The sequence below is a fragment of the Ranitomeya variabilis genome, chromosome 6, assembly GCF_051348905.1.
Source record: "Ranitomeya variabilis isolate aRanVar5 chromosome 6, aRanVar5.hap1, whole genome shotgun sequence".
In the NCBI taxonomy this organism is placed as follows: Eukaryota; Metazoa; Chordata; class Amphibia; order Anura; family Dendrobatidae; genus Ranitomeya; species Ranitomeya variabilis.
Genome location: NC_135237.1, coordinates 319,396,233 through 319,422,410, shown reverse-complemented (window position 1 = coordinate 319,422,410; position 26,178 = coordinate 319,396,233). Strand labels below are relative to the sequence as shown.

The window sequence follows — 26,178 nt, the reverse complement described above, 5'->3', positions numbered from 1 at the left end:
GAAGCGTCTATCCAGTCCATTCTAAACAGAAAAGCAAGTTTCTCTAGGAAAAGTCGCAATGTGGGCACTTTAGGCGCCAACCAGTTTTGTAGAATTGTTTTACGAGCTGCAGCTGAGATAATAAAAAGGAATTTTTTACCATGGTATGGTACATGGACATCATTATCTGTAATATGACCAAAGAGAGCCCAGGCTGGAGTAAGTGTGATGTTATATAAAGTGTGCGTCAACACAAAGGTATGTATACGCTGCCAGAACAATTGAATTTGTGGACAAGCCCAGAAGCAATGATAGTGGTCCGCTTCAGGTTCCCCACATCTAGAACAGGCCGGGCTCGCCAGATTCCCCATCAGATAACTACGTTTTGGTGAAACATAGGTCTTGTGTAGGATCTGTAATGCCATTTCCCAATAAGAGACAGAAGGTATATATTTAAGTGCTTTCTGTAATGCCCGCAAGAGAAGAGATGGCGTAAAGGAGACATCATCCACCTGCCATTTTGTAATTCCCACCTCTACGGTATCATATTGTAGCAAAGGACGAAGGAATGTATAGTACTCCGAGACCAGGCCCCTATTCTGAGTGCATGTATTCAACTTGTTCAGTAATTTGTCCTGCCAGTCATCGTCATTGAAAGTGTGTATGACACTATGTGCGTAGCTTTGCAGCTGCATGTAGTGGAAAGGGTGTGCGCGTATATAATCAAACAAAGTGCATGCCTGAGCAAATGAAATTACGGTCCTTGTCTGTATGTCAACTATGTCTCCAATGGACCGTAAACCCTCCCTCTGCCATCTAGAGAAGATGGGGTGTGCCTTTCCATCATGGAAATTAGGATTATTGGAAAATGATTGTGCAAGTGAAACACCACTGGATAAATGCAGCCTCCTACGCACCATCACCCACGTCCTCCACATTGACATGAATAAGGGGTTATTTTTATGGTCTGATGTTAGTGAGGGATAAGGGGAATGTAACAAGTTTACCAGGGACCCACTACCTATCAGAGGTGATTCTACGGCATTGGAAGAATAAGTGGATGTACCGTTCAGCCAGTCCTTAAGGATCCGCATATTGGCTGCCAAATTATATAATTTAACATCTGGGAAATTGATTCCCCCATTAGTCTTAGGCTGTTGGAGGATGTACAGTCCAATTCTAGGTCTCTTTCCCTGCCATATGAAATTGCGGAATAGTCGATTGATGTTGCGTTCATCTACAGGTCTTAGATAGAACGGCAAGACATTAAACAGGTATAGCAGCCGCGGGAAGGAGATCATTTTTATTAGGTTTGCCCGACCTATAAAAGAGAGGGTGAATTTACTCCACGCATTTAAGTCGTCCTGTAATGATTTGATAAATGCCTGCAGGTTAGTCCGCTGCAGTTCTGTTGGAGATCTAGTAATTTGAACACCCAAGTATGTAATAGATTGGGTTTTCCACTGGATAGGGTAATTTTGAGTCCACATAGGTTTTGCGGGTCCCGTGAGCATCAGAGCTTCAGATTTTGTCACATTTATTGAGAAACCTATTATTGCTCCCTTTTGCTCTACTATTGAAAGCAAAGGGCCCAGATTGACCCGAGGTCTTGACATAAAGATTAAAAGGTCATCTGCGAAAGCCATCGTTTTAATTTCAGTATTCCCAAATTGTAATCCCTGAAGACCTGGCCACTTCTGCAAGTACCTTAATAGAGGGTCCAGTGCCAGATTAAAAAGTATCGGTGAGATTGGGCATCCCTGTCTTGCTCCCCTTTCCAAAGTGATTGGAGGAGATAGTAAATTATTTATGGATAGTTTAGTGGTTGCGTTATGTTGTATGGTATGTAGAAATCTAAGAAAAATATCGCCAAAGCCTCTGTGCCTTAAAACCGTGCTCAGAAAGCTCCATGATATTGAGTCAAATGCCTTCTCAGCATCAAGGCTGAGTAGCAGTAAGGGAGGACAGTTTTGTTGTTTAGCAAGAATTGTTGCGGCCACAGCCGTCCTAACTCCCAGGGCAGAGTGGCGGCCTCTTGTAAAACCCAGTTGTGAGGGTATGAGTAAACCTGGTAAAAACTCTTGCAAGCGATCTGCCAGGATTTTAGTGAGTATTTTGTAGTCTACATTTAGTAGGGATATCGGGCGATATGAGCCTACCTCAAGAGGGTCTTTATTTGGTTTGGGTAGAAGAATTGTATGGGCTTCATGAAAGCCTTCCACTTGTTCCCCCTGTGTGTATATGGTATTGAGTAGATCCACCATCATGGGGGTGATATCTGGCTGCAGCATCTTGTAATACTCAGCAGTTAGACCATCAGGTCCTGGTGACTTGTTATTGTGTAGGGACTTGATCGTCGACTGCACCTCCTCAATAGTTATTGGAGCTGACAACTGTTCCCTTTGGTCTCCCGTTATTTTTGGTAGTGCAGTCGAGGATATAAGATCCCACGTGTCCTGTGAGCTATATGGTCGTTCCCTGTATAATTCAGTGTAGTACCTCAGGAAGGCCTGTTGTTTGTCCTTTTCTGATGTGACCACTTGATGGTTCTCTGGGTGTCTCACCTGTACAACTGTGCGTCTAGAGTGGAACGGCTTAGTCAGGCGTGCCAGTAAGCTGCCCGTCTTTCCGCCCCACCTATAATAATGGTTCTTTGTGAAATCTATACTTCTTGTAGCTTGGGTAATAGTGAAAGTATCAATGAGTCGTTTGGCTTCTAGGTAATTTTGTTTTTTAAGTATGTCTGTGGGATCAGTCAGATAGGTCTGGTGGGTAGTCAATAAGTCCGTATGCAAAAGTTGGTATTTTGCCCTTTTTTCCCTCTTTTGATGTATCAGGTAGGAAGTAATATGGCCTCTCATCACTGCCTTAGAGGTGCGCCACAATAAGGACGTGTCTGAGGAAGATGACATGTTATCGTCTAGGAAGTTGTTCCAGTGTGTCTGAAGAAATCTCCTAAAATCCTCTGAATTAAACAAATATGATGGAAATCTCCAATGCCTCAAGGGATATCTTGGCGGGTTCAGAAAGAGCCGTAATGTAATTGGCGCATGATCCGACACCTCAATGGTTTCTATTGTTGTGTTTTCCACCTTTTCAAACAAGGTATCAGTAAGTAGAAAATAATCTATTCTTGAATGCACATCATGCACCCGCGAATAGAACGTATAGTCTTTCTCCGTGGTGTGGAGCACGCGCCAAGGATCGCACAAACCAGTGTGCTGCATTATTTTTACAATAATTTGAGCAGTCTGATTATCATGGGGTGAGTTGGAAGACCTGTCTAGATGTGGGGAAAGAGCAGCATTAAAATCTCCGCCCAGAATAAGGTTGTCTATACGTTTAGATAATAAAAACTGATATAGATTAGAGAAAAAAGTGCTGTTAGGGCTGTTTGGAGCATAGATATTGAGCAGTGTATAAACAGTGTCTCCAATCTGGAGCAGGAGATATAGAAATCTTCCCTCTGCGTCAGAGTGTTCCTCTAGCATCGTGTAAGATAATGAAGTCCCCAGTAGAATGGCCACGCCCCTTGATTTAGTGGTATGTGTGGCCGTGTAGCACTTTTGAATCCAAGGAGCTCGTAGAGAATTATCGTCTCCCTGCTTCCAGTGGGTTTCCTGAAGGAAAACAACATCGGGTTTAAATCTATTCAAATGGGTTAGAACACGCCTGCGCTTCACTGGGGAGTTCAATCCCGCCACGTTCCAAGAAATAAATGTATGTGGTTGTGCATGTATTGGTGTAATTTGTGTGGATGCGGTACTCATCCTACTCCAGCTCTGGGCATCTCGAGTATCGGAAATATTTGCTTCTGGATCTTTCGGGTCCTGTCCCAGCGAGCAGGTCCCTCAAGGTAGGCCGGATAGGGTAAGAAGCCGTGTGCCCTCAGGGGGAAGGGGGTGGGTTGAAGCTGGTGGGAAAAAAGCAACTGGTTAACTTTCCCAGGATGGGAGACATAAACCTTTAAACATATAAACATTAACATGGATAATTGACAGGCAAAGTAACGTTCTGCCATAACACAAATCAGGGAATCAGTATCATCCTAATTGACTCTCCTAGTCAGCATCATTTTGAGGAAGGAAGTGCGCTTTTGCTGCATCCGGGTCTGTATATACGGTTGTTCGGCCATTCTCTGTCACCTTGAGTTTGGCCGGAAATAACAGCTGGAACCTGATGTTCTTCTCTACCAGTTGACTGCAGATTGGAGTAAACAGCTTTCTCCTGGCAGTTACTGTTGGTGAGAAGTCCTGAAATATTAGGACCTGAAAGTCTCTGACGACAAGTGAACGCCGCTGCCTATATGCTTTAAGAATGGCCTCTTTAGCCGTGTAGTATAGAAATTTAGCGATCGCTGGTCTTGGTCTCCTTTTCTCATCAGGGATCTGGTCTCCCAATCGGTGTGCTCTTTCGATCAAAGGAGGATTTTGTGGGAAGGATAAGTCCAGGGCCTTAGGCAGGTCCTTGGTTAACAAAGTGATGAGATCCTCTCCCTTGATCGATTCGGGTATGCCCACAAACCGCAAGTTGCTCCTTCGGCTCCGGTTCTCTAAGTCGTCGACCTTGTCCTTCAAGTAATCAATGGTGGTTTGTTGGCGTGTAAGGATTGAGCGGATATCCGAGGTGGAGGTCTCGCAGTCCACCACACGATTCTCCAGTTCCCCTATTTTTTGTGTTAGGGTGGTAACTTGCGTGAGCACTGAATTAATAGAGGTTTGCAGTTGGTTAAATTTTGAGTCAAACAGTGGCATGAGGATCTTAGAGACCTTTATTGCTAGTGCCTCCACCTGGGTATCATCAAAGTCCCACTGGGTAGCTGAGTCATCAGACTTATTCGGAGACGGTGAGCCTTTCCCGGCCTGTATTGTTGGTGCCGAAGGGGTCTTATTTATATTTTTATCTTTATTTGCTCCCGTTGTCTTTCTGGGAGGATTTTTGTTGGCCATATTTGTTTCAGGTGTGATGAGATATTTTTTCATCAGAATGTCTGTAAAAATGGATGCAGCAGAAATAGTAACTAGAGAGTCATGCAGTGAGGAAGGTTACATTTTTTTTTTTTTTTTTTTTTTAGAATTATTTTGCAGTTATTTTAAATGGTGGAGTGTTGGCTCCCTCTGGTGGTCAATTTTGGAAGTGCAGCCTGTATTAACGGCTTGTAAAGTTCAGACTCCTGGCGGGGATTCTGTGGAAGGAAACCTGAGAAGATATTGATCTTTCCCCAAGTGCTTCACAAACGTTGAAGCAGCTGCGGTCTTCCAGGAGCTCCTTCTCCTATATTAACCCTGTACTCTCCAGTAAGTTTCCAGGGAAACACCGCCCGTTATGTGAAGGGCCAGACCAGGTCACACAGCTGTCCCCCACCTCCCCCGTGCCTGGGTAATAGATGTCTTTTGTGCCGCACACTCTGTCCCAGCGGCGACAGTTACAGCCTTACACACCTCTCCCTTCCAGCGGTGTGTGACATGCAGCAGGGGGCTGCACGCTGTCTGGCAAGATGGCGCCGGCTCACCTCCTCTTCCCGCGCAGATCTTCCTGCACGCCTGTGACTCTGCTTACCCTCCGGGGGCGCCTCAGATCTTCACCAGTGATTCCTGCTTTCTTTCTCTTGTCGGTGATCAAAACCGTTGTGCGCAGATCGCCCCCTCTCCTCCGGTTTCTTCACCACCTCCTGCGTCTGGACACTGGATGGAGCGGTGCTGCGTGCTGTGAGGTATGGGGTATGCGGTGCCGATTGCACCCGGTGACTCCCAGGGATTCCGGAGAGCCGGGATTTCAATAAGTGTCCCTTGTCCGGTCCCTATCCTGGACTTAGTGAAATAATCTGGCGCTATAATAGCTGTTTTGCGCCCTCAGTCTAGGAGCTCTAATAAAAAGCGGCCATGCACAAGCTCCGCCTCCCGGAAGTCGAGCCTATAATACTTAATAATGCATGGAGGACTATTTGGTGTTCATAATACTGTATGAAGGACTATGTGGTGCCCATAATACTGTATGGAGCACTCTATGGTGCCTATAATACTGTATGGAGGACTATGTGGACCCCATAATTGTATGGAGGACTATGTGGAGCCTATAATACTGTATGGAGGACTATGTGGTGCCCATGATACTGTATGGAGGACTATGAGGAGCCCATAATAATGCATGGAGGACTATTTGGTGTTCATAATACTGTATGAAGGACTATGTGATGCCCCTAATCCTGTATGGAGGACTATGTGGTTTCCATAATACTGTATGGAGGACTATACTGTACGGTCTAAAATCAAAAGTCTACAGTCACTCTGTGTGACTGCAGACTATTGAATCCTGCAGCATATGCACTGTGAGGATTCGCCGGTTTCTGAGCTATTGTAGAATTAACAATGCATATCACTTATGTAATGTAAGAAATAAGTGAAATTTTTGGTATTGCACTATGCCATGGGCGGACATACCACATGTGCAGCCTGTGCGGCTGCACCGGGGCCCTGAGGTGGAAGGGGGCCCCTGCAGGGTGGCTAACAATGAGGGCAATCTGGCCCCTGGCAAACAGGGAGAGATCCCTGCAGCTCCGCTGCCTACAAGAGAAAATAGCAGCGGAGCTGCAGCGATCCATCCCACTTCCTCTCACACAGACAGCAGCGCTGCTGGATGATGTCATCATTCAGCGGCCGGCTATGCCAGAGAGAGGAAGGTGACAGTGATGCTGTGGCAGAGCGTGCGGAGAGGTGAGAGGTGCTGTGTGTGTGTGTGCGTGCATGCATAGCGCTTGCGGGGGAATATGCAGAGAGGTGAATGGTGCTGTGTGTGTCTGTGTATGTAGGAGGAGGAGAGGGCAATGATGGGGTGATGGAGAGGGCAATGATGGGGATGGTGAGGGAGGAGGAAATGATGGAAGTGGTGGAATGGGCAAGGATGGGGATGTGGGGGAGGAGGAAATGATGGAGGTGGTGGAAAAGGCAATGATGGGGTGGTGGGGGAGGATGAAATGATGGAGGTGGTGGAAAGGGCAATAATGGGGGGTGGATGGGGAGGAAATGATGGAGGTGGAGGAATGGGCAAGGATGGTTGTGGTGGAAAGGACAATGATGGTGGTGGAGGAGGGAGGAAATGATGGAGGTGGCGGAATGGGCAAGGATGATGGTGGTGGAAAGGACAATGATGTTGGTGGAGGGGGAGGAAATGATGGAGGTGGTGGAAAGGGCGATAATGGGGATGGCGGGGGAGGAGGAAATGACAGAGCCGGTGGAATGGGCAATGATGTGGGTAGTGAGGGAGAAGGCAATGATGGTGGTAGTGGAAAAGACAATGATGTGAGTGGTGGGGAAGGAGGCAATGATGGGGTGGTTGAGGAGAAGGCTGTGATGGAGGTGGTGGAAAGGGCAATGATGGGAGTGATGGAGAGGACAATGATGGGGTGGTGGGGGAAAAGCAATGATGGAGGTGCTGGAAAGAACAATGATGAGGGTGGTGGGGGAGAATGCAATGATGGTGGTGGTGGAAAGGACCATGATGGTGGTGGTGGAAAGGGCAATAATGGTGGTGGTGGAAAGGGCAATAATGGTGGTGGTGGAAAGGGCAATAATGGGGGTGGTGGAAAGGGCAATGATGGAGGTGGGCCCAGACACATTTCTTGCACAGGGGCCCCAAGCTGTCAGTGTCCGACCCTGTACTATACCTATATTTCTCTGCCATATTTGTGCATCATGAATCTTGTTATGTGTTAAAGGAGCCTACTGAGACTTTTGACAGGGGCCCCTGAAGACCTAGAGCCGGCCCTAACTTAGAGGCTGGATAACGAATTACACTACATGAGTAGTGCAGTGTATTATCTATCTATGTTCTCAAATGATCACATGTTCAAGTCCCCTTGTGAAGGTATGTGCAGACATTCAGTAATAAACAGCGCTTTGGACGCAGCACATGTCCGCTGTATCCAAAGTGCTGCTGGCTTTTTAGCGCAGGTGATTCCGCATGTGTTCATTGAACTGTGCAGAATCACTGCGTCCAATACATTTTATGGGTGAAATTTAACTTGCAGAAACTCACGTCTCCACAAGGTAAATTAACATGCTGCGGTCTGGAGAGACACACCACATGTCCGTCTCCGCAGGGAAGCTGTGGGCATCGGTGCACGCATAGTTGACATGGGATTTCTTGAAATCCCATCCACTATGCTGTAACAGCTGGCTGCTGCGGGTGGACGCTATGGATGTACGCAGCGTCCAACCCGCAGTGTTTACTGACCGTGGGAACGTCCCCTCAGACTAAAATATTGCAAATATAATAATCTTATCCAATAAAAGACAAAACACACATATCTGGAATCATCACATCCTATAAGACCAGTGCAATAGAAGTTCATCATTATTTATCCTACATGATGAATATACCAAACAAAAATAAAAAAATAAAAATTTTGTCTCACCTCTCATAAAAAAAATAAAAATCAAGGACTTATGTATCTAAAAATGGTACCAACAAAGACTCAAGCTTGTTAAGCAAAAAACAAGACCTCACTGCTTTGTAAATAAAATTGAAATAAAAGTTATGGCTCTCAGAATGTGATGCAGAAAATGTTTTTTTTATTTAAAGTAATTTTCTTGTATAAAAGTAGTAAACCATAACAAAAATGGAATTGTTGTTTTTGTCAATGTGTCCTACAAAAAAAAAATTGCAAAAAATATCAATATCAATAAATTATATACACAAAAATGACACCAGTGAAAACTACAGCTTGTCTGGCAGAAAGTAAGCCCTCATACAACTCTATCTACCTAAAAGTAAAAAAAAGTTATGGGTCTCAAGTCCGCTTTTTTATTATCGTCTCTCTGCTCTGGCTAATGACTCCTCAGTCACATAGAGGGGAACATCTGTATTTGATATCCTTAGGCCATGTGCACACGTTGCGGATTTGCCTGCGGATCAGCAGCGGATTGGCCACTGCGGATTCGCAGTAGTTTTCCATCAGGTTTACAGTACCATGTAAACCTATGGAAAACGAAATCCGCTGTGCCCATGGTGCGGAAAATACCGCGTGGAAATGCAGCGTTGTATTTTCCACAGCATGTCAATTCTTTGTGCGGATTCCGCAGCGTTTTACACCTGCTCCTGAATAGGAATCTGCAGGTGTAAAACTGCAGGTGAAATCCGCACAAAAAACGCAGGAAAACAGTGGTAAATCCACAGGTAAAACGCAGTGCATTTTATCTGCGGAGTTTTCAAAAACGGTGCGGAGAAATCCGCACACGAATCCGCAACGTGGGCACATTGCCTAACAGCTTAATACAGCATATGGACTGTGGTTGTCTGACTGCGACAAGCCCTTTAACCAATGCCACTTTAAGGGGCAGCTAATCAGATTCTAGTATTGAACTCCATGTATCCAGGATTTTGAATAAAATTAATTAAAACAAATGCAGTCCTGGGGTCCGAAATTCATAAAATGTTTAGTTCTGTGTATACTCAATCCTGGACTACGGATTCTCTCATTTACAGCAGGGGACAGTGGGTTCTCTCCTCCATTGTATATAGATTTATTCTTTGCTAATACAATTCACTTACAACTATATGAAAAAAGGACAAACAAAAGGGGCAACAAAAGAAAAGCTTTAAACTATAAAAGTTAGAAGACCAATATGTATAATGATATCTATACCCTAAAGCCCCTGTCTCACTAAGCGAGATCGCTAGCGAGATTGCTGCTGAGTCACAAGCTTTGTGACGCAACAGCGACCTCAGTAGCGCTCTCGCTATGTGTGACACGTAGCAGCGACCAGGCCCCTGCTGTGAGATCGCTGGTCGTGTCGGAATGGCCTGGACTTTTTTTTGATTGTTGAGGTCCCGCTGGGTAGCACACATCGCTGTGTTTGACACCTTACCAACGACCTCGTTGAGGACTCAGACACTGAATCGTCATAATAACTCCCATGTGATATCGTTGTACAGGTCGCTACAGGTCGCTGGTGAGATGTCAAACAGTGAGATTGCAGCTGCGATCGTTGGGAGATCTCACTGTTTGACATCTCACCAGCGACCACATAGCGACGCAGCAACGATCCCTGACAGGTCGTATCGTTGTCGGGATCGCTTTAGCGTCGCTAAGTGAGACGGGGCCTTAAGTTGTGTATTAGGTATTGACAAAACCACTTATATTGGAAAGAGGTAGACAGGGCCACCATCAGGATATTACTGCCCTTACTGGCTTATGGGGCCCGATGAGCAGAGGGGGCTCGCAGCGGGCCCCCTCTCCTCTGCTCAGCAGGCCCCAGCAGCTCAGTAATCTCCCGTGTGCTCATCTAAGCAGATTGCGGGATGCAGTGACAGACAGGAGGCAGAGCAAGGGTTAACAATCTTAACAGTTTTAATTAAACAGGGGGTTAACTCCTCGCAGGGAGATGAATGGTTAAATGAGGGAATAAGCAATTCAGGTGTAAATAATATGCAGAGTTAATGAGCAAGATAATGGCAGTTCTTTTGTACACTTATTGTGTCAGAAGTTTCTCATATTGTAGATGCTGCTTGAAAGTCAGTAGCTCTGACAACAGCTGGCGTGGTGCTTGTTCAAGAAGGTCCTGCTGGTAACGATGGTCTGTCCTCTGGCGGCAGTGGTCGGTGTCTGGTACCTTCCATTGGGCCGCTAGTCCATATACTGATGAGGCCGGAGGAGCGTGGGCCACAGCACTGTCTGAGCCCGACGTGGCCCGGCAGATATACCCTGGTGAATCGGGGTGCAGATGGCAGTCCTGCACCCGGTCTCTCTCTAGCAGCACGCACGCAGTACTCACTAGCCCGGAACGTTCAACACCTCGCTCCATGGTGACCAACGGGCACACTGAATGTCTCTCCTCACAGTCTCAGTCAGTGGTGGTGGGGAAGGTTGAGTGCGGGCCTGCGCTATATTGATACTCGAGGGCCGGAGCACTCACGTCACCTGCTGTGCACTGTCTCTTCACGCCAAGTCTCTCTCTAGGCCACCGGGTCTTTCTGCTGCAGTCCATCGTAACGCCGGCGGGTCGGGTGCCTGACCTGCTGCTCGCACGCTGATGTCGCTGGTGTTTGATGTCATTGTCATACACTGGAACGAAGGTCCGCGCCTCAGATGTATCACGCGGAGGACTCCGCTGGATCTCGGCCAGGTAAGGAGAAACTTTTTTTATTTTTTGTAAAGCCATGGTATGGGGTCTGCATTATATATATGCATTATACTATGGGGGTGTATTATACCCCTAAGTGGGTGCAGTATACCACTGTGGGGGTGCATTATACTACTATGGGGTGCATTATATCCCTATAGGGCTGCATTATACCCCTATTGGGCTGCATTATACCCCTATGGGGGTGAATTACCATATACCACTATGGGGCCGCATTATATTATGGGTTGCATTATGCTACTATGGGGCTGCATTATACTACTATGGAGTGCAATATACATCTATAGGGGAGCATTATACCACTATGGTGATGCATTATACCACTATTGTGGTGCATTATACCACTGCGGGGGTGCATTACATTATAGGGTGCATTATACTACTATACCCGATGTTCCAAATTATTATGCTAATTATATTTTTCTCGGATTTTCCTAAATGGTCGGTGCAAATGACAGTCAGTCTAATAAAAGTCATTACCCATTAGAGTATACATCGAATTTTATTGAAGAAACCTCTCAATGATAACAGCATAATCTGGAAAATGAATAAAAAACTCAAAATGCACTGTTCCAAATTATTAGGCACAGTAGAATTTCTAAACATTTGATACGTTTGAAAGAACTGAAAATGCTCACTTGTTGAATTTGCAGCATTAGGAGATCACATTCACTGAACAAAAAAGCTATTTAACTCCAAAACATCCTAACAGGCCAAGTTACATGTTAACATAGGAACCTTTCTTTGATATCACCTTCACAATTCTTGCATCCATTGAACTTGTGGGTTTTTGGAGAGTTTCTGCTTGTATTTCTTTGCATGAAGTCAGAATAGCCTCCCAGAGCTGCTGTTTTGATGTGAACTGCCTCCCACCCTCATAGATCTTTTGCTTGATGATACTCCAAAGGTTCTCTATAGGGTTGAGGTCAGGGGAAGATGGTGGCCACACGATGAGTTTATTTCCTTTTATGCCCATAGCAGCCAATGACTCAGAGGTATTCTTTGCAGCATGAGATGGTGCATTGTCATGCATGAAAGTGATTTTGCTCCTGAAGGTATGTTTCTGCTTTTTATACCATGGAAGAAAGTTGTCAGTCAGAAACTCTATATACTTTGCAGAGGTCATTTTCACACCTTCAGGAACCGTAAAGGGCCCTACCAGCAGTTTCCCCATGATTCCGGCCCAAAACATGACTCCTCCACCTCCTTGCTGACTTCTCAGCCTTGTTGGGACATGGTGGCCATCCACCAACCATCCACTACTCTATCCATCTGGACCATCCAGGGTCGCTCGGCACTCATCATTAAACAAGACTGTTTGGAAATTAGTCTTCATGTATGTCTGGGCCCACTGCAACCATTTCTGCTTGTGAACACTGTTTAGGGGTGGCAGAATAGTAGGTTTATGAACCAAAGCAAGCCTTTGAAGGCTCCTACACCTTGAGGTTCGAGGGACTCCAGAGGCACCAGCAGCTTCAAATATCTGTTTGCTGGTTTGTAATGGCTGTTTAGCAGCTGCTCTCTTAATCCGATGAACTTGCCTGGCAGAAACCTTTCTCATTATGTCTTTATCAGCACGAACACGTATGTGCTCAGATTCAGTCACAAATCTCTTAACAGTACGATGATCACGCTTAAGTTTTTTGGGAAATATCTAATGTTTTCATCCTACGACCAAGGCAGTGCACTATTTGATGCTTTTCGGCAGCAGAGAGGTCCTTATTCTTTCCCATGTTACTTAAAAACTGTGGCCTGCTTAATAATGTGGAACCTCATTTTAAGTAGTTTAGTTTTCCTTTAATTAGAATCATCTGGAAAACTAATTATCACATGTGTTTAAGATTGATTTCAGTGATCCATTGAGCTCTGAGATACAATACCATCCATGAGTTTATTTGAACAACAAAACAAATCTTTATGACACTCAAATCTAATTTGCATATTAATTTGGAACATGGTGTAGGGCTGCATTATACCCCTATGGGGCTGCATTATAAGCCTATTGGGGTGCATTATATTATGGGGTGCATAATACTATAGGGTGCATTATAACACTATGGGGTGCATTATACCCCTATGGGGGGTGCATTACACCCCTATGGTGGTGCATTATTCCACTACGGGGGTGCATTATATTATGGGGCGCATTATACTACTATGGACATTTCATGGACATTTCAATGGTATAAGTTGAATAGAGCAGGTCAGATATGACCTTGGTCAGATGTGACATCATTTGAAGTGACATCTTTTAGGCGTAACATCAGAAATATACCAGAATGGAAACCCATGGTATATTCTCCTTCAAGCTGTCATATCCTGATCCATCTGCTTCCATCCACAAGTACGTCTGAACTATCTCTTAATCCAGAATACCCACTGCACCCCAGAATCCCATGTGCTCCTCTTCCTCTGTTTTAACTGGTATGTCTGAACTATCTCTTAATCCAGAATACCCACTGGACCCCAGAATCCCATGTGCTCCTCTTCCTCTGTTTTAACTGGTACGCTCCTGCTTTTTCCCTGATTTTAATTCCATGTACCATACTTCAAATTCTCAAATATCCTTCCATCTTATTCTGTCTTTCTTCAGCTTTGATGCTAGTCAAATGTTCTATTAACTGCAATCTGTTAATTGCTTCCTGCTGTGAACTGTTCTCCTGCTCCCTCCTCCTCCCCCCTCTCTCTCACCTGACTTCATTTCATGGACATTTGAATGGTATAAGTTGAATGGAGCGCGTCAGATATAACCTTGGTCAGATGTGACATAATTTGAAGTGACCTCTTTTAAGTGTAACATCAGAAATATACCAGAAATAGTCCAGAAATCGGTCAGAAGGTAAGACTAATCACTGTCTTCTAATTTTTCTTACCTTTTCTTTTCTTACCCTGCTCTTTAACCATGCTCACATTTGCCCTTACCATTTTTGCTCCACTAATCCTCACTCTCCTTCGTTATCCCCAAACCCCTGCAGAAAACCGGCTAGAATATTGAAAGGATATATTAAATTGAAAAACCAGAAAAACGTACTATCCTTAAAACGATATTTTATTAAATTGTCTAAAATTCCAATAAAGAAGACTCAAATGTATGCAATCAACATCAGCCAACTGGGTTGGGTAAGCTAGAAAAATAGGGAAGAGATAGCAGATATGCCTGACACAGTCCCTGTAGGTGGCCCTAAAGTATCTTAGACCTACCTACCAGCGGAGGTTGGCACCCTAGATTTCGATATGGCGCCCCCGCTCAACGTCGACTGTCCCTTCTCACCCTAGTAGGGTCCTACTTGCTACCCACACCCAGGTACCCACAGACATACACACACAAATTGACCACTAGGTCACACTAACCAAAAAAAACGTGAAAAAGTGAAAAAAGAAAAAAGTGAACGAAAAATTCTAAAAACACTGCAGACATTGCTGCATAAATGCACTAAATAGCATGTACCCCACAATTACCTCAAACATTTTTTTTTAAGAAATATATAAATAGTGCAGAGCTATGGGGTACAGCAGGGCACAGTTGGAGTTTGAATATTCAGAGGTCATGAATAGTGAAGCCTCTAATAGATGTAACAATAGGTCACTATCTTTGTTAGTGGTTGATGACCTAGAAATCATAGACAGACCAATAAGACTAATGTACAGAATGGATCCCTAAGCAAAATTGCACCCCTCCGAAAAAGGTTAGCAGATATATGAGTACACTCAATGGATGTAAATATGTTGTTGGGTGATATATATATATTACACCCTAAGTTGTCCAAAAAATAAACGGAACAAAATATTCAACAAAAACCAAAAAACAAAATAAACCCAAATGAAAAAATTATCTGCCTTATAGGGTATCACATATAGTATTTCTCATTTAGTTTAAGGGCTAAATGCACATCAGAATACAGAAACGACTGAGAACCATCCCTCATTACTCTCTCTATATTGGATAATCTGATAAACTTTTATTACTATGAGTAGCATATTAGTCTGCACTCTAGATGCCATACGAGTTCCGCATCTTATACCATAGAAAAAATTAGCAAAACATTAAACAAAATCAGAAAAAAGAAAGAAACACAAAACAAATTGGTATCACATATAGTGTCTCTCAATTGCGTTAGATTAGTGCATCTAGAAGCCCAAAATATCTGAGGCCAATCCCTTATAGGATATCACATATAGTATTTCTCATTTAGTTTAAGGGCTAATGCACATCAGAGTACAGAAACGGCTAGGAACCATCCCTCATTACCCTCTCTATAATGAATAATCTGATACACTTTTGTTAGTATAAGTAGCATATTAGTCTGCACTCTAGATGCCATACGAGTTCCGCATCTTATACCAGAGAAAAAATTAGCAAAATATTAAACAAAATCAGAAAAAAGAAAGAAACACAAAACAAATTGGTATAGTGTCTCTCAATAACGTTAGATTAGTGCATCTACAAGCCCAAAATGTCTGAGGCCAATCCCTCATTGCTGTCCTATAAGCAAGTACTGTACTTGGTCTGTCTTGACAGAGAAACATAAGGAAAAAAAACTTATCTGAGTAGGTGACATATTCAGTCCCATCTCGCCATCCCCAAACCCCTGCACCCTTGAACCAAAAAACTATCTCCCCCTCTCTCATACCTCCCTACCTTGCTTCATCTGCAGACCTGCTCCTTAACCTCAGACCTCTCCTAGTAAAATATAATATAACCCTGTCACTCTCCTTCACCCACCTGCTTTCCCTTTCTCTGCTCCTTCTAACTGCTGACGGCATATCCCACAATCCTGCCCCCCGCCTCATACATCCCACTAATCCTCACCCCTACATATCTCACACCAAGAGAAACTTCGGCAATCCCTCACACTTAAAATCTGTGCCACTGACTCCCACCCCCCTGCTTCCTCTCTCTCAAACACTTTGGAATGCCCGCTCCATCTGCAACAAGCTCCATGTGATCCATGATCTCTTTACTGCCCTCAACCTTTCCTTCCTGGTCCTCACTGAGACCTGGTTGACGCCCCCGACATGGCCTCCCCTGCTGCACTGAGTTACGGTGGCCTCCACTTTACCCACACTCCTCGCTCTGGCAACAGACATGGTGGAGGAGTGGGTTTCCTTCTTTCAAGCTACTGCTCCTTCAACCATATCCAACCCCCACCCTCCCTTATCCTCTCTTCTTTCAAGGTCCACTCTGTCTGTATCTACTCTCCCTCTAATCTCCAAATGGCGGTCATATACCGACCACCGGGCTCAGCCACTGCCTTCATCGACCAATTCTCCACCTGGCTTCTTCACTTTCTCTCTCCTGACATCCCCACCATCATCATGGGTATCTTTAATATCCCTACTGACACCCGCCAGCCAGCAGCCTCCAAACTCCTATAACTTACTTCATCCTTTGGACATACTCAGTGGTCCTCCACAGCCACCCACACAGATGGACATACATTAGACCTCATCTTCACCCACCTCTATTCCCTATCTAATCTCACAACATCTCCCCTCCCCTATCTGACCATTACCTACTCACCTTCTCATCCTTGTCCTCCTCACCTGCCCCCCATGTCCAGCCACTAGCACATCCTCGCAGAAACCTCGCACACCTAGACATTCACAGACTCTCATACTCTCTTCTACCTCTGTCCTCCATATCTTCAATCCACGACACGAACAGCACCACCGCTTTCTATAATGCCACCCTCACATCAGCCATAGACTCAGTCGCCCCTCTTACGTATGGCAAAGTGCAACAAATCAATAGACAACCCTGGCACAACAATCTCACCAAAAATCTTCAACAAACACCCAGGGTCACGGAGCGGCGTTGGAAGAAAACACGCCTACCAGACGACTTCACTACTTTCAAACCAACTACACTTACCTTCAAATTAGCCCTCACCTCTGCTAAACAGACCTATTTCACAAACCTTGCATCTTCATTACCATACAACCCAAAACAACTGTTCAGCACATTCAACTCTCTCCTCTGCCCACGACTGCCACCTCCAACTCCCCTCATCTCTACTGAGGACTTTGCCACCTACTTCAAAAATAAGATCGACCAAACAAGGCAAACCTTTACTGTTCCACCTCCTCAACCACTCCTTATACCAGCCCTCTGCCCTTCCCTAATAACCTCCCTCTCCAATATCACTGAAAGAGAGCTTACTCATCTCCTTTCCAAATCACACCTCACCACCTGTGCATTTGACCCTATCCCTTCCCACTTGCTCAACAACCTCCCTAACACGCTCAATCCAGCCCTAACCCATCTCTTTAACCTATCGCTATCTTCTGATACCTTCCCTTCTCCCTTCAAACATGCCATTATCACACCCATCCTCAAAAAAATAAACCTTGACCCAACTGCTATGCCTAGCTATCACCCCATATCACTGCTCCCGTTTGCTTCCAAACTCCTTGAGCAGCATGTCCATGCTCAAGTTTCCTCCCACCTCTCATCTAACTCTCTCCTTGACAACCTTCAACCTGGCTTCTGCCCCACCACTCCACCAAAACTGCCCTGATCAAAATTACTAATGACTTACTCACAGCCAAAGCTAACAGATACTTCTCTATCCTCCACCTTCTCAACCTGTCCTCTGCCTTTGACACAGTCAACCACTGCCTACTGCTACAGATTCTTTCTTCCCTTGGCATCAAAGACCTTGCCCTGTCCTGGATCATCTCCTACCTTTCCTACTGCACATTTAGTGTTTCCCACCCCCACACTACCTCCTGATCCTGACCTCTCTCTGTTGGAGACCCTCAAGGCTCTGCCGTGGGGCCCCTACTTTTTTCCATCTATACCCTTGGCCTAGGACAACTCATAAAGAGCCATGGCTTCCAGTACCACTTGTATGCGGACGACACTCATATCTACCTCTCTGGCCCAGATGCCACCTCATGCTGTCCAGAATCCCAGAGTGTCTATCAGCCATATCCTCCTTCTTCACCTCTCGCTTCCTAAAACTTAATGTAGACAAAACCGAACTCATAATTTTTCCTCCATCTCACGTATCTTTGCTGACCGAACTATATATTATGGTAAACAGCATCACGCTCTCTCCCGCACCTGAAATCCGTTGCCTCGGAGTAACTCTCGACTCTGCCCTGTCCTTCAAACCACAAGTCCAAACTCTTGCCACCTCCTGTGACCTCCAACTCAAAAATATTTGCAGAATCCATCCCTTCCTCAGCCCTCAATCTACTAAAACTCTTGTGCATGCCCTCATCATCTCCCGCCTCGATTACTGCAACACTCTCCTCTGTGGCCTTCCCACCAACTCTCTTGCACCACTCCAGTCTGTCCTCAACTCTGCTGCCAAACTAATCCACCTCTCTCCTTGCTACTCCCCTGTTTCTCCCCTCTGAAAATACCTCCACTGGCTCCCAATTCCCCAACAAATCCACTTCAAACTACTAACACTGACCTACAAAGCCATCCACAACCTGTCCCCTCCCTATATATCTGAACTAATCTCCCAATATCTCCCCTCACTTAATCTTCGATCCTCCCAAGACCTCCTACTCTCCTCCACACTTATTAATTCCTCACACAACCGTCTCCAAGATTTCTCGATTTCTCCCGAATATCCCTCATCCTCTGGAATTCCATGCCTCAACACGTCCGATTATCCACCACCCTCAGACCCTTCAGACGGAACCTGAAAACCCATCTCTTCAGGAAAGCTTACAGCCTGCAATAACCATTCTGCCGCCTCACCACCACCCAAGCTGCTGCCTCACCACCACCAGAGCTGCTGCACTACCGACCTTCTGTCTCTTCCCCATTATCTCATAGAATGTAAGTCAGCAAGGACAGGGTCCTCTCCCCTCTGTACCAGTCTTTCACTGTAAATTTGTTTACTGTAAACAATATCTATAACTTTGTATGTAATCACTTCTCATGTACAGCACCATGGAATTAATGGTGCTATATACATAAATAATAATAATGGGGCTGCATTATACTATAGGGTGCATTATAAAGCTGTGGGGCTGCATTATACTATGTGGTGCATTAAACTACTATGGGGTGCATTATTCCACTATGGGGTGCATTATACAACTATGGGGGTGCATTATACCCCTATGGTGATGCATTATACTATGGGGTGCAATATACCCCTATGGGGGTGCATTATACTCCTATGGGGGTGCATTATACCACAATGGGGGTGCATTATACCGCTATGGGGCTGCATTATACAGCTATGGGGCTGCATTATACTATTATGGATGACTATGGGGGCAGTATGGAGACACATGAGGCAGAATTGGAGGACACATGGCGTCCAGAATGTGGGATATTATTATTGTTGGGCCAATTAAAGGATATTATTTTTGAGGATACTGTTTTCAGTGTGGGGGAGGAGAGGTACTATTACCGTGCAGGGCGACATGGTCACTTTTTATCTTCATCTGAAGTAGTGTAGAAGTTGGGGAAAAATTGGGGAATATGCTCTAGATTTCTGTGTTATTTTCTGTAGAGACGAGTCCTGGCTGGAAGAAGTGATGGCGGGATGAAGTGGTTGAAGTAGAAAAGTGAAGATGAAGGACTTCAACTAGAGACGTCACTGATAAGTCAGTGTGCTACCTGCACACTGACACTATATTGTCATGATCTGGTGGCTTAGGAGCAGCATCAGACGTGCTCTGGAGGAGGTGGTACCTATACTGACCGCAGACCCTGAACTTAACACCGCAACTAGCAGTAGCCGTGGGATGTACCTACCAGTCCTAGACACCTCAACACAGCCGGAGAACTAATTACCCCTATAGATAGAAACGGAAAACTATCTTACCTCAGAGAAAATCCCCAAAGGATAGACAGCCCCCCACATATATTGACTGTGAGAGAAGAGGGAAAAAACATACGCAGACTGAAAACAGAACCCAGCAAAGGAGGCCAATCTAGCTAAATAGACAGAATAGGACAGAGTACTATGCGGTCAGTATTAAAAAACACTAGAAAAATCCACCACAGATAATACAAAAATCTCCACACCTAACTAAAGGCATGGAGGGAAAATCTGCTTCTCCAGAGCTTCCAGCTTGACTGAATAAATCCACACTGACAAGCTGGACAAGAAAAACATAGAAATGCACTGAACAATAAAGTCCACAGTATGTGGACTGCAAAAACCAAGCCAGGACTTATCTTTGATGATTTGAACTGATAAGCAGGAGAATCCAGGAAGAGATGTGAATCCACCCAGGAACAATGAACAACTGGCACTAACCAAAGGATCTGGCCAGACTAAATAGCCCAGTCAGAATTGGTAATAAGTGGAAGCACCTGATGACTGCTGAAATCCAAAGGAGCAGCAGTACCACTTATAACCACCGGAGGGAGCCCAAGAGCAGAACTCCTAACATTACCACTTATAACCACCGGAGGGAACCCAAGAGCAGAATTCACAACAGTACCCCCCCCCCCTTGAGGAGGGGTCACCGAACCCTCACCAGAGCCCCCAGGCCGATCAGGATGAGCCAAATGAAAAGCACGAACCAAATCGGCTGCATGAACATCGGAGGCAACAACCCAAGAATTATCCTCCTGGCCATAACTCATCCACTTGACAAGATACTGAAGCCTCCGCCTCGAAAAACGAGAATCCAAAATTTTCTCAACCACATACTCCAACTCCCCATCAACCAACACCGGGGCAGGAGGATCAACAGAGGGAACAACAGGCACCACATATCTCCGCAACAAAGATCTATGGAAAACATTATGGATGGCAAAAGAGGCTGGAAGTGCCAAACGAAAAGACACAGGATTGATAATCTCAGAAATCTTATACGGACCAATAAACCGAGGCTTGAACTTAGGGGAAGAAACCTTCATAGGAACATGACGGGAAGACAGCCAGACCAAATCCCCAACCCGAAACCGGGGACCAACACACCGATGACGGTTAGCAAAACGTTGAGCCTTCTCCTGAGACAACGTCAAATTGTCTACCACATGAGTCCAAATCTGCTGCAACCTGTCCACCACAGAATCCACACCAGGACAATCAGAAGGCTCAACCTGCCCTGAAGAAAAACGAGGATGGAAACCAAAATTACAAAAGAAGGGCGAAACCAAAGTAGCCGAACTAGCCCGATTATTAAGGGCAAACTCGGCCAATGGCAAGAAAGCCCCCAATCATCCTGATCAGCAGACACAAAGCATCTCAAATAAGTTTCCAAAGTCTGATTAGTTCGCTCGGTTTGGCCATTTGTCTGAGGATGAAATGCGGAAGAAAAAGACAAATCAATGCCCATCCTAGCACAAAAGGACCGCCAAAACCTAGAAACAAACTGGGAACCTCTGTCAGACACAATATTCTCAGGAATGCCATGTAAACGAACCGCATGCTGAAAAAACAACGGGGCCAAATCAGAAGAGGAAGGCAACTTAGGCAAGGGTACCAAATGAACCATCTTAGAAAACCGATCACAAACCACCCAGATAACAGATATCTTCTGGGAAACAGGGAGATCTGAAATAAAATCCATAGAAATATGCGTCCAAGGCCTCTCAGGGACCGGCAAAGGCAAAAGCAAGCCACTAGCGCGGGAACAGCAGGGCTTGGCCCGTGCAGAAGTCCCACAGGACTGCACAAAAGAACGCACATCCCGTGACAAAGAAGGCCACCAAAAGGACCTACCAACCAAATCTCTGGTACCAAAAATCCCAGGATGACCAGCCAACACAGAACAATGAACCTCAGAAATCACCTTACTAGTCCATCTATCAGGAACAAACAGTTTCCCCGCTGGACAGCGATCAGGTTTATCAGCCTGAAATTCCTGAAGCACCCGTCGTAAATCAGGGGAGATAGCAGAAAGAATCACCCCTTCCTTGAGAATACCAACCGGCTCAAGGAGTCCAGGAGAATCAGGCAAAAAGCTCCTAGAGAGGGCATCAGCCTTAACATTCTTAGAACCCGGAAGATACGAGACCACAAAATCAAAACGGGAGAAAAACAAGGACCATCGAGCCTGTCTAGGATTCAACCACTTGGCAGACTCGAGGTAAATCAGATTCTTATGATCGGTCAAGACCACAACACGATGCTTGGCCCCCTCAAGCCAATGTCGCCACTCCTCAAATGCCCACTTCATAGCCAACAACTCCCGATTGCCGACATCATAATTGCGTTCCGCAGGCGAAAACTTTTGGGAAAAGAAGGCACACGGTTTCATCAAGGAACCATCAGAATTTCTCTGAGACAAAACGGCCCCTGCCCCAATCTCAGAAGCGTCAACCTCTACCTGAAAAGGAAGAGAAACATCCGGCTGACGCAACACAGGGGCAGAAGTAAATCGGCGTTTAAGCTCCTGAAAGGCAGAAACAGCCGCAGAGGACCAATTCGTAACATCAGCGCCTTTCTTCGTCAAATCGGTCAGGGGTTTAACCACACTGGAGAAGTTGGCAATGAAACGGCGATAAAAATTAGCAAAGCCCAAAAATTTCTGAAGGCTCTTCACAGATGTGGGCTGAACCCAATCATGAATGGCCTGAACCTTAACCGGATCCATTTCAATAGATGAAGGAGAAAAAATGAAACCCAAAAAAGAAACCTTCTGAACTCCAAAGAGGCACTTAGACCCCTTCACAAATAAAGCGTTATCACGAAGGATCTGAAATACCATTCTGACCTGTTTCACATGAGACTCCCAATCATCGGAAAAAATAAAAATATCATCCAAATATACAATCATGAATTTATCAAGATAATTCCAAAATATATCATGCATGAAGGACTGAAACACAGATGGAGCATTAGAAAGCCCGAATGGCATCACAAGGTATTCAAAATGGCCTTCGGGCGTATTAAATGCAGTTTTCCATTCGTCACCCTGTTTAATACGAACAAGATTATACACCCCTCGAAGGTCAATCTTAGTAAATGAACTAGCCCCCTTAATCCTAGCAAACAAATCAGAAAGCAAAGGCAAAGGGTATTGAAATTTGACCGTGATCTTATTCAAGAGGCAATAATCAATACAGGGTCTCAAGGAGCCATCCTTCTTGGTAACAAAAAAGAATCCCGCTCCCAATGGTGACGAAGATGGCCGAATATGCCCTTTCTCCAAGGACTCCTTAACATAACTCCGCATGGCGGTATGTTCTGGCACAGAAAAGTTGAAAAGTCGGCCCTTAGGGAACTTACATCCTGGAATCAAGTCAATAGCACAATCACAGTCCCTATGCGGTGGAAGGGAACTGGACTTGGGCTCATTGAATACATCCTGACAAAAACTCAGGAACTTCAGAAGAGGGGGAAGAGGAAATTGACATCAAAGGAACGTCATTATGAACCCCCTGACAACCCCAACTAGTCACAGACATAGATTTCCAATTCAGCACCGGATTATGTACCTGTAACCAATGAAAACCCAGTACAATAACATCATGCAAATTATGCAACACCAGAAAACGACAATCTTCCTGATGTGCTGGCGCCATGCACATGGTTAGCTGTGTCCAAAACTGAGGTTTATTTTTAGCCAAAGGTGTAGCATCAATACCCCTCAAAGGAATAGGGGTCTGCAAAGGCTGCAAGGGGAAACCACAACGCTTGGCGAATTCTAAGTCCATCAAGTTCAAAGCGGCGCCTGAATCCACAAACGCCATGACAGAAAATGACAACAATGAGCAGATCAAGGTCACAGATAAGAGAAATTTGGGCTGTACAGTACTGATGGTAACAGACCTAGCGACTCTCTTAGTACGCTTAGGACAATCAGAAATTACATGAGCAGAATCGCCGTAGTAAAAACACAACCCATTCTGATGTCTGAATCCTTGCTGTTAAGCTCTAGTCAAAATCCTATCACACTGCATTGGCTCAGGACTCCGCTCAGAGGATAATGCCATCGTGTGCACATCTCTGCGCTCGCACAAGCGCCGATCAATTTGAATGGCCAGAGACATAGAATCATTCAGACCAGCAGGCGTGGGGAACCCCACCATAACATCCTTAACAGATTCAGAAAGACCCATTCTGAAAATTGCCGCTAAAGCATCCTCATTCCATTTAGTGAGCACAGACCATTTTCTAAATTTCTGGCAGTATGATTCTGCCGCTTCCTTGGCCTGACACAGGGTCAACAAGGTTTTTTCTGCATGATCCACTGAATTAGGTTCATCATACAATAACCCTAGCGCCTGAAAAAATGTGTCTACATTAAGCAAGGCCGGATTCCCTGATTCAAGGGAGAATGCCCAGTCCTGAGGGTCACCACGCAGCAGAGAAATGACAATTTTAACTTGCTGAATGGGATCACCAGAGGAACGGGGTTTCAGAGCAAAAAACAGTTTGCAGTTATTTTTAAAGCTCAAAAACTTGGACCTATCCCCAAAAAACAAATCCGGAGTTGGAATTTTGGGCTCTAGAACCGGAGTCTGGACAACATAATCAAAAATACCCTGTACTCTTGCAGCAAGTTGATCCACACGCGAAGCCAAAGCCTGAACATCCATGTCAGCGCCAAACTCCTGAACCACCCAGAGATTAAGAGGGAAGAGAAGACAAAGTAGACTACAGAAAAAAAATGGCTCAGCACTTTTCTTCCCTTCTTTGCATTTAACTAATTCTTGGCCAGTTGTACTGTTATGATCTGGTGGCTTAGGAGCAGCATCAGACGTGCTCTGGAGGAGGTGGTACCTATACTGACCGCAGACCCTGAACTTAACACCGCAACTAGCAGTAGCCGTGGGATGTACCTACCAGTCCTAGACACCTCAACACAGCCGGAGAACTAATTACCCCTATAGATAGAAACGGGAAACTATCTTACCTCAGAGAAAATCCCCAAAGGATAGACAGCCCCCCACATATATTGACTGAGAGAAGAGGGAAAAAACATACGCAGACTGAAAACAGAACCCAGCAAAGGAGGCCAATCTAGCTAAATAGACAGAATAGGACAGAGTACTATGCGGTCAGTATTAAAAAACACTAGAAAAATCCACCACAGATAATACAAAAATCTCCACACCTAACTAAAGGCATGGAGGGAAAATCTGCTTCTCCAGAGCTTCCAGCTTGACTGAATAAATCCACACTGACAAGCTGGACAAGAAAAACATAGAAATGCACTGAACAATAAAGTCCACAGTATGTGGACTGCAAAAACCAAGCCAGGACTTATCTTTGATGATTTGAACTGATAAGCAGGAGAATCCAGGAAGAGATGTGAATCCACCCAGGAACAATGAACAACTGGCACTAACCAAAGGATCTGGCCAGACTAAATAGCCCAGTCAGAATTGGTAATAAGTGGAAGCACCTGATGACTGCTGAAATCCAAAGGAGCAGCAGTACCACTTATAATCACCGGAGGGAGCCCAAGAGCAGAATTCACAACACTATATACTGCATATACAGAGCTCCTGTGTATAATCTCACTAGTGATCACTGTATTACCTGTACACTGACGCTGTATACAGAGCTCCTGTGTATAATGTCACTGGTAATCATTGTATTACCTGTGCACTATATACAGCATTCATGTGTATAATGTCACTGGTAATCACTGTATTACCTGTACACTGACACTATACACTATATGCGGTATATAGACCTCGTGTAATGTAATTTCACCGGTGATTACTGTATTACCTGTACAGGGACACTGTATACTAAGTACAGATCTCCTGTCATGGCATTAGTATTGTGTTTTTTTTATTATTATTCGGTCACTGTGGTGGTAATATGTGGTCTGGTCATGGTGTGGCGGTATTTGCTCCTTGTATGTGGTATTATTCGGTCACTATGTGGTGGTAATATGTAGTCTGGCAATGGTGTGGTGGTATTAGTTCCTTGTATATGGTATTATTGGTTACCACGTGGTGGTAATATGTGATTCGGTCATGGTGTGGTGGTATTTTTTCCTTGTATGTCATGCTATTCGTCATTTTAAAAATTGAAAAATAAATAAAAATATAACTAAAATTGTATTGGATATTATAACAAATGTTTAATAATTTACAGTAGTGTAGAGCCCAGCCAAAAGAGTCTACCTTGTCATGGTAGCGGATTAAAAATCTTTTAGCCAAAATAAA

The 26,178-nt window shown here is 44.8% G+C and overlaps 1 protein-coding gene across 3 annotated transcripts in view; it reads right to left on the bottom strand.

Moving 5' to 3' along the window:
• Positions 1 to 26,178, bottom strand: part of LOC143782375 (cytochrome c oxidase subunit 4 isoform 1, mitochondrial-like) — a 165,862-nt gene that overhangs the window by 127,821 nt on the left and 11,863 nt on the right. The window lies entirely within an intron of this gene.